This window comes from Camellia sinensis, chromosome 10 (genome assembly GCF_055761805.1).
Source record: "Camellia sinensis isolate YWXY chromosome 10, ASM5576180v1, whole genome shotgun sequence".
Taxonomy (NCBI): domain Eukaryota; kingdom Viridiplantae; phylum Streptophyta; class Magnoliopsida; order Ericales; family Theaceae; genus Camellia; species Camellia sinensis.
In genome coordinates, this window is record NC_138970.1 from 101465342 (window position 1) to 101473445 (window position 8104).

Sequence of the window (8104 nt, forward strand, 5' to 3'; positions counted from 1 at the left end):
ATTTCATTCAAAACATCGATTTTTCAAAATAGAATTATCAGATTTGGACTCTTTTTGTGTTTATCTATTTCACATTGCACTTGTAAAATCAGATTCAGAACCACAAGTAGAGTCCGAACTGTAGGGCTTATTCATCTTCTGAAAGGGGGTACGAAAAGTCGAGCTACAGTTTGTTAAGGGTTTTAGGTCTAATAATGAAGTTTGTGAATAATTAACCACGAAAATCATAAAATAGAAATTAGTAAATACCAATATTCAGATTGGACAAAATAGGGTGCTATTATTCAATGACCTTCTCCTTTTGTACCTTAACTCCTAAACTGGTAATCTCTGGTTATGACGGATTAGGTCTTTAACTTAGTTTTCATTGTTAAAGGTTTCTTAATTCCCCATAAAATAAAGTGGCAACTCTATTAATGTGGGACAAACCAAGTTGGCACAACATAGTGTGGAAACAGGCCAAATAACCAAAAAGGCACGGCGTCCACAACTGGTCATTGAGTATTTGGCCAATTTGAATACCATTTACCAAACTTCACGTTCTAATACACTTGCTCATAATGGTATGGCTAAACGTAAACACTGTTATCTGCCTGAGACTGGTCAGTCTCTTCTTATCTCTATCTATGCTTAAGCCCTATTTTTTGGGTGAGATAATTCTTACTGTTGCTTTTCTTTTCAACTGTATGCCTACTCCTCTACTTCCTGGTCATTTTCTTTATGAGGTTCTATTTTCTGAAGTGTCTAATTACTCCCCCCTTTGAGTCTTTGGCTCTGCTTGTTTTTTCTTTCTTTCTTTCCCATTAGTGTTTGGTCTTATCTTATGTGTCTTTTTGGGTTATAGTCTTACTCGGAAAGATTACCGTTGTTATAATCATATCTCCGTTGCATTTATGTCTCCCGCCATGTTTCCATTCTCGAATGTCTGTCTTACTTTCAATTTCCTCCTATCACTGCCCCCGTTTCCAAAGAGGATTTGGTTTACATTGATCCATTTCCTCTTTCAGTTTTCTCCTATCACTGCCTCCGTTTCCAAAGAGGATTTGGTTTACATTGATCCATTTCCTTCTGAGGTTCCTCCTGATAAGTACATCTCTATTGTCCCCCATGAGCTTGTTCCCACTTCTCCTCATGCTCTCTCTCTCTCTCTCTCTCTCTCTCTCTCTCTCTCTCTCTCTCTCTCTCTCTTGCTCCTTTCTTCTTCCATTTTTAGTTTATTCTTGTCACAAGGCTCTTCCACCACCGGTTCTTTCTGCCCCTACTGCTGAACCTTTTGCTTCTGATGACACTAATCCTTATGCTTGTCGGTATCTCTCTTATCAACGTATGACTGTGGTAAAACTTATTTTTTCTAACACATGTTTTTCTCCTATATACTACACCCTTGTCTGCTATTCATTCATTTTCAAAACCCCAGTCTTACAATGAAACCTATCAATATCCTAATTAGGGATGGAAATCGGCCCGTTGGCCCGTTTGACCCGGCCCTTATTTTTGGGTTTAGGAAGGTTGTTTTAGCCTATAGGGCCGAGTTGGATTAATATTTTCAGCCTGATATATTAATAGGTTGAGCTTAGGATTTATACTTTTAACCCAGCCCAGCCCATCATGCTATTAAATCAATTAATTAATTAAATATAATATATTAAAAAATATGTTTTTCGTTAGAATCTAGACTTTATCTTTATTGATTTTATTCAAACTCACATTTGTGGTAATATGTGACTGAATTTATTTAAGAAATCCTTTAATTTATATACAAAATCTTTCAATTTATAACGGTGTCAGTATATTTATTTAAGAAATATAATGTGTGATTGAATTTAATTATGGAATGTTTTAAAAAAGGATTTAACATATAGGCTACTAGGTGGGCTTAAGATTTATAATTATTTTTTAGGACAAGCTTGGGCAGATGTAGAAGCCCGACATTAGGGCTGGGTCGGGCAGATACAAAGTCCCTTATTATATAGTGTTGGCCTCGTCTGGCCCAACCCGATGAATGCCTACCCCGAATCCTAATCGGGTTCAAACTACAGAGAATGAGTTGTCGGCATTGCAACAAACTACTGGTAGCAAGAATATAGCTGGTTGCAAATGGGTCTATAAAGTCAGCACTCGTTCTGGTAGTTCTTTCGAGCACTCCAAGGCTTGCCTGATTGCCAAAGGTTTCTCACAGAAGTATGGTCTTGATTATAAGAAGACCATTGCCCCAGTCACCAAAATGACTATTGTCTGTACTTTGATTTTTGTCCCTGTTATTCGTCATTAGCCTCTCTATCAAATGGGTGTTAAAAATGTTTTTTTTTTTTTATAATTTTTTTTAATGGCCATCTCATTGAGGAAGTCTACATGCGTCATCTCCTTAGCTTTCTCCATTCCTCTAGACAGGTTTGTCATCTTCGGTACGCTTTTTATGGTTTGAAACAATCTGTACGTGCTTAGTATGACTGCTTTCAGACGGCTATTACTTAGCTTAGGTTTCATCATTGTGAGGGATTGTGTATATATTCTATTTCGTTTTTAATTTTAGGTTTAGAAGTGAAATATAATCAGATATATTCTTTGTAATTGTACACAATTAAATATACAAGTTATTCAAAAATCTCATAGATGTGTCACATGTGGAACTGCGGAACTTCTAATTTACTTGTAACTTGTGGAATGTTTGATGGTTTGTGGCAGTGTATTTGAGATGTTGAGGGAATGCATTACATTTGGTTCTGTTCCTGTCTGGATTTTTTTTTTTTTTTTGGAGTGATTATTTATTTATTTATTATTTTTTGAAGTGATTTTAGAATAATTTTTTGTATGGCTAGGATTTTTGTAAAAGTGAATATATGTAACATTGTATCCTTAATTTTTGTAGAATTAAATTTCAGTCATATAAAAAATTACTCTAAGATTATTTTAGAAAAGATTACTTCAGAGAATTTGGATTTTGTTCTATAGGTGTATCCACTGTTCAATTGCTAGCAAAAAAATGGCAGTGTCACATACTTGAAAAATTCAAATAAAACTTTTTGGTGTTAAATAAGCTGTTTTTTTTTTATTTTATATATATTTAATTTTATTATTTAAAAAACCAGTGTGTTGTGAATAATTACTCTATAGGAGTTGTTTTCAACTATTTAGCTTCTTTTACCTGCAAATTAATTATATCTTCTGTCACTGAAAGACACTTGTTGCCAAACTTCTTTGAGCAGACATCAATTTACATCATTATTAATTCCACTATGTTGTGAATATTTACTCCTTTTTCCTTCCTCTCTACATCATTATTAACTCTCTTCTTGTTGCTAAACTTCATTGGGCAGACATCAATTTACATCATTATTAATTCCACTATGTTGTGAATAATTACTCTTTTTTATGCATTTGGAGAGAAACCAAAGTGACGAGGAAGGAAATTAAAGAGGAAGTATGTGGTTGTGTGAAAAAAAAAGAAAAAAAAAAAAAAACCGTCATTCTCATAATTCAATAATCTTTTTTAGGAGATGCACATAAGTAAATTATGTGGGGGAAAAAAATACATTAGAGAAACATTAAATGTTGGGTAAATTATAAATGCATCATTTGAAATTTATTTAAAATACAAATTATTCTTTATGATTTGAAAAATTATAAATATCTCTTTATTAAAAAAATTTATTTAACAAAATTAACTGAAAAACTGAATTCCTAATTGCTCTCCGATACACTGATAAAATTACTTGAATTATTAATTAAAATAAAATTTTGATATCATTAAAAAAAATTGATTTGATAATTTATTAATATAATAGGCCATTTGTTATAGAATTAAAAAAACTTCAAAGAGCGGAATATAATTTCCAAAATCACAGGGGACAAATTGCATTTTAAGCAAATCCTCAGAGGTGTATTTCTAATTTACCCTTAATTTTTTTTATTTAATCTTTTGTAAAAATTTATTTTAAAAAATTGCATTTTTTTTTTAAAAAAAAAATCTTTGTGTAAAACTCATCTATATGTGTATCACAATTGAAATTAGGCTATTTACGTGTAGGTCCTAATAAATAGTCTTATTATCTAATATGTTCTATGACAATTAATGACATTTTTCATTAAGAAGTATTAAAAATTGTCACTAATTGTTAATTTTCAACAACAGTTTAAAAATTATTATAAAAAATATCACTAATTATAAGTTTTAACGACAATTTAAAAATATCATCACAAAAAAATGTTACTATTTTTCAACTTTCAGCAAAAGCTTAAAAATTTGACACACAAAAACGTCACTAATTATAAATTTTAGAGATAATTTATAAAAACCGTAATAAAAAAAAAATTACTAATTGTCAATTTTTTGCGACATGTAAAAAATCGTTACAAAAAATTATTTTTAGCAATGATTTTATTTAGAAATTATTTTTAATAATATTTGATGAGAATTAAGTTTAACTATTAGAATCAATTAATAATTTAGCCTGTGTTTGGCAAGGGCTTTTTCAGGTTTTTTGGCTATTTTAGCCACAAAAAACAAAATAGGCTATTTTAGCCATAACAAACAAAACATCACATCCAACCTATAATCATTACATTCTTCTCTCACAAAAAAAGTCAAAAAAGTCAAAAAGCCAAAAAGCCCTTCCCAAACCAAGCTTTTTAGCCCAAGCTAAAATAGCCAAAAAAGTCAAAAAGCCAAAAAGCCAACCCACTTCCCAAAAGTATTTTGGTGATCCTCACACACGTGACTATGCTTCTAACCTTGAAGAATAATGTAAACCCGCTCTTTGATTATTTTTAATAATAAAAAATACCAAGTATACAGGAAACATATTTATCAAAACCACCAATTGCATTATATATATATATATACATTTTTGAGCAAATTGCATTATAATGATTATCATCAAAGTACAAGAAAATGTTTTAAGTTCATTGTAGCCCTCCATGATACCTCTGTTTTTAAGTTCATTGTATAATCAATCAAGACTAGTTATTTGGGAGTGTGTGGTGGAATTGACCCCTTAGTTAAACAAAAAGAGAAAAAAAATTATATATATATATATACTTTCTCTGGTTAACTATTGTATATGTTGGTCCTATGATCTCCTTTTTACAACAAAATTCAAGAAAAGATGGTGTATATTGTGGAAAGATAAAGGCTCTTTTTGAACAGTTTGATTGATGAATTTTGTCTTGTCTGTAAATTTCTATTCCATCTTTTTTTTGTTTGTGGAACCGTTTTAGTGAATATAGGATAAGATAATGACATAAAAATACACAGCAGGTAAAATTTTCCTTCCAAAAAAAAATTACAACCACGATGATCACATAAATTAGTGTATTTTGTATTGTCTCCCTCTCTCAGAAGGTGGCATAGTGGCTTATATTCTACATATTGTGGGGGCCTCAGTGAAAGAGAAAATTAAAAATACAACAATAACCATAAATAAATATACATATATATATATATCTGTAACAGTGTGCGTTGCACAGATGGGGGACAACTCACAAAGAGAGCTTTGTGTGAATAGAAAGTGTGGGGATACATTTTCTGAGTACCAATACGTGGCCAAGGTGACGCCGACGTGTCAGCCGAGGCGTCACGTGTCCTGGTTGTTATGCCGAGGTCATCTCGGATAGGCCGAGGTTACCTCCGAAGATATCGGAATTCGAGATAAGCGGATGAGGGGCAAGAGTCCTAGAATGAGAGAAGACTTCAGTTTGTATTAAGATAAGACTCTTAGAGAGTTTATCCTAATCTTACTGGGAGTCTAAGATTAGCAGTAATCCTGAGTCCATAGAAGTTAGGCTTCTATTGGGATTAGGTTTATGTTGGCTATAAAAGAGAGGCGCCCCCATGAGTCTAAGGGATGCTTTTAATACTCAAGCTTGTGAGTTTAACACTTGATGTATCTCTGAGAGATATACTAACTTGATCGTCGAAGTGCCCCCGGGTGGACGAACCACCGCCGGAATCTTCTCTTTCTGTTGCAGGTCAACCAGGTGTCATCTATTCTGCCGGTGCTCTCCAGCTGGTTACTAAGCGGGCAGTGTGGTCAGAAAATCACTCACACAATTTGGCGCCGTCTGTGGGAAAGAAAGGAGAATAGATGGCCATTATCGTACAAGATCAACGTAGCGAAAACGACGAGTTTAGTAAAGATGGAGAATGTGTCGACATAAATAGAATGAAGACCCTTCCAGAAGGGACGCAAAGACAGGGGGCATGAGTGTTCCCAAGGAGATGACATTCGAGTATAGAAGAGCTCAGCCTAAGTGAGCAAATCCCGGATCCCAACTCCCAGAAGACATGATCTCAGCCTAGATGAATAGGTCCGAAAAGAGAAGAGCTCAACCTGAGTGAGTAGATCCAAGATTCCAAAAGACAAGAGCTCGGCACTTAAATCCGAGAAGAGAAGAGTTCAGTGAGCAAAATCTCAGATCCTAGAAGATAAAAAAGAAACACACAATTAGGGGGCAGAGAGAAGACAAAGATGTTTAACACTTGTTGAAATTTGTGGACAATTTACAAGTTGCAGTTAAACCGAGATCATTGTTTAACACTTGTTAAAATTTGTGGACAATTTATAAGTTAAAGTTAAACCGAAATCATTGTTTAACACTTGTTGAAACTTGAGAAAAGTTTACAAGTTGAAGTTAAACCGAAATCATTGTTTAACACTTGTTGAAATTTGTGGACAATTTACAAGTTGAAGTTAAACCGAAATCATTGTTTAACACTTGTTGAAATTTGTGGACAATTTACAAGTCGAAGTTAAATCGAGATCACTGTTTAACACTTGTTGAAATTCTGTGTGAATTTACAAGTTGAAGTTAAACTGAGATGATGTTTAACACTTGTTGAAATTCTGTGTGAATTTGCAAGTTGAAGTTAAACTGAGATGATGTTTAACACTTGTTGAAATTCTGTGTGAATTTACAAGTTGAAGTTAAACTGAGATGACGTTTAACACTTGTTGAAATTCTGTGTGAATTTACAAGTTGAAGTTAAACCGAGGTCATATTTAACACTTGTTGAAATTCTGTGTGAATTTACAAGTTGAAGTTAAACCGATGTGATATTTAACACTTGTTGAAATTTGTAGCAATTTACAAGTTGGTTAAACCGATATGATGTTTAACACTTGTTGAAATTCTGTATGAATTTACAAGTTGAAGTTAAACCGATATGATGTTTAACACCTGTTGAAATTCTGTGTGAATTTACAAGTTGAAGTTAAACCGATATGATGTTTAACACTTGTTGAATTTCTGTGTGAATTTACAAGTTGAAGTTAAACCGAGGTCATATTTAACATTTGTTGAAATTCCGTATGAATTTACAAGTTGAAGTTAAACTGATGTGATGTTTAACACTTGTTGAAATTCTGTGTGAATTTGCAAGTTGAAGTTAAACCAGGGTCGTATCGGAAGAAGATTGGTTTGAACACTTGTTGAAATTCTGTGTGAATTTACAAGTTATAGTAAAACCGAGGTCGTATCGAAAGGAAGATGGTTTAACACTTGTTGAAATTTTTGAAAAAAATTTACAAGCTGAAGTTAAACCGAGGTTATGATAAAGGATGATGGTTAAAACATTTGTTGAAATTTTTGAGAAAAATTTACAAGTTAAAGTCAAGCTCAAGCAATATTTGCGTACTTGCCGAGACTACCAGGTTGTCAAAACTTGAAATGTGGAAAACTGAAGTCTTGATAAAAGACATTGAGAAAGTGACAAGTCGTAAGTAACACTTGTGAAAACATTTGTTACAATATTTTCAAGTGTTAGGGCAAGGCCGAGATGAGCAAGATTAGAAGTTGTGTCAGAGGTATTTTACCCGAAGAGATTGCACAATCAAGGTGTACTTTGAAGACATGCAAATTATTCTAAATGTAAAATCACACAAGAGCAGAAAAAAGAAGACATTCATTCAAAGAAGAAATTAGAGAAATGCATTTAAAGAAGAAAGAAGGCACTTCGGCCTGAATATTGAAAATTAAATTATTCAGACTACAAAAATGGCACGTCGGCCGGATTAAAAGCATACAAAGAAGGACAAAATACAAGGTACAAGGTACAAGGAGTAAAAGAAGGAAACAAAACTACTCGGCATCAATGGCAGGATATAGA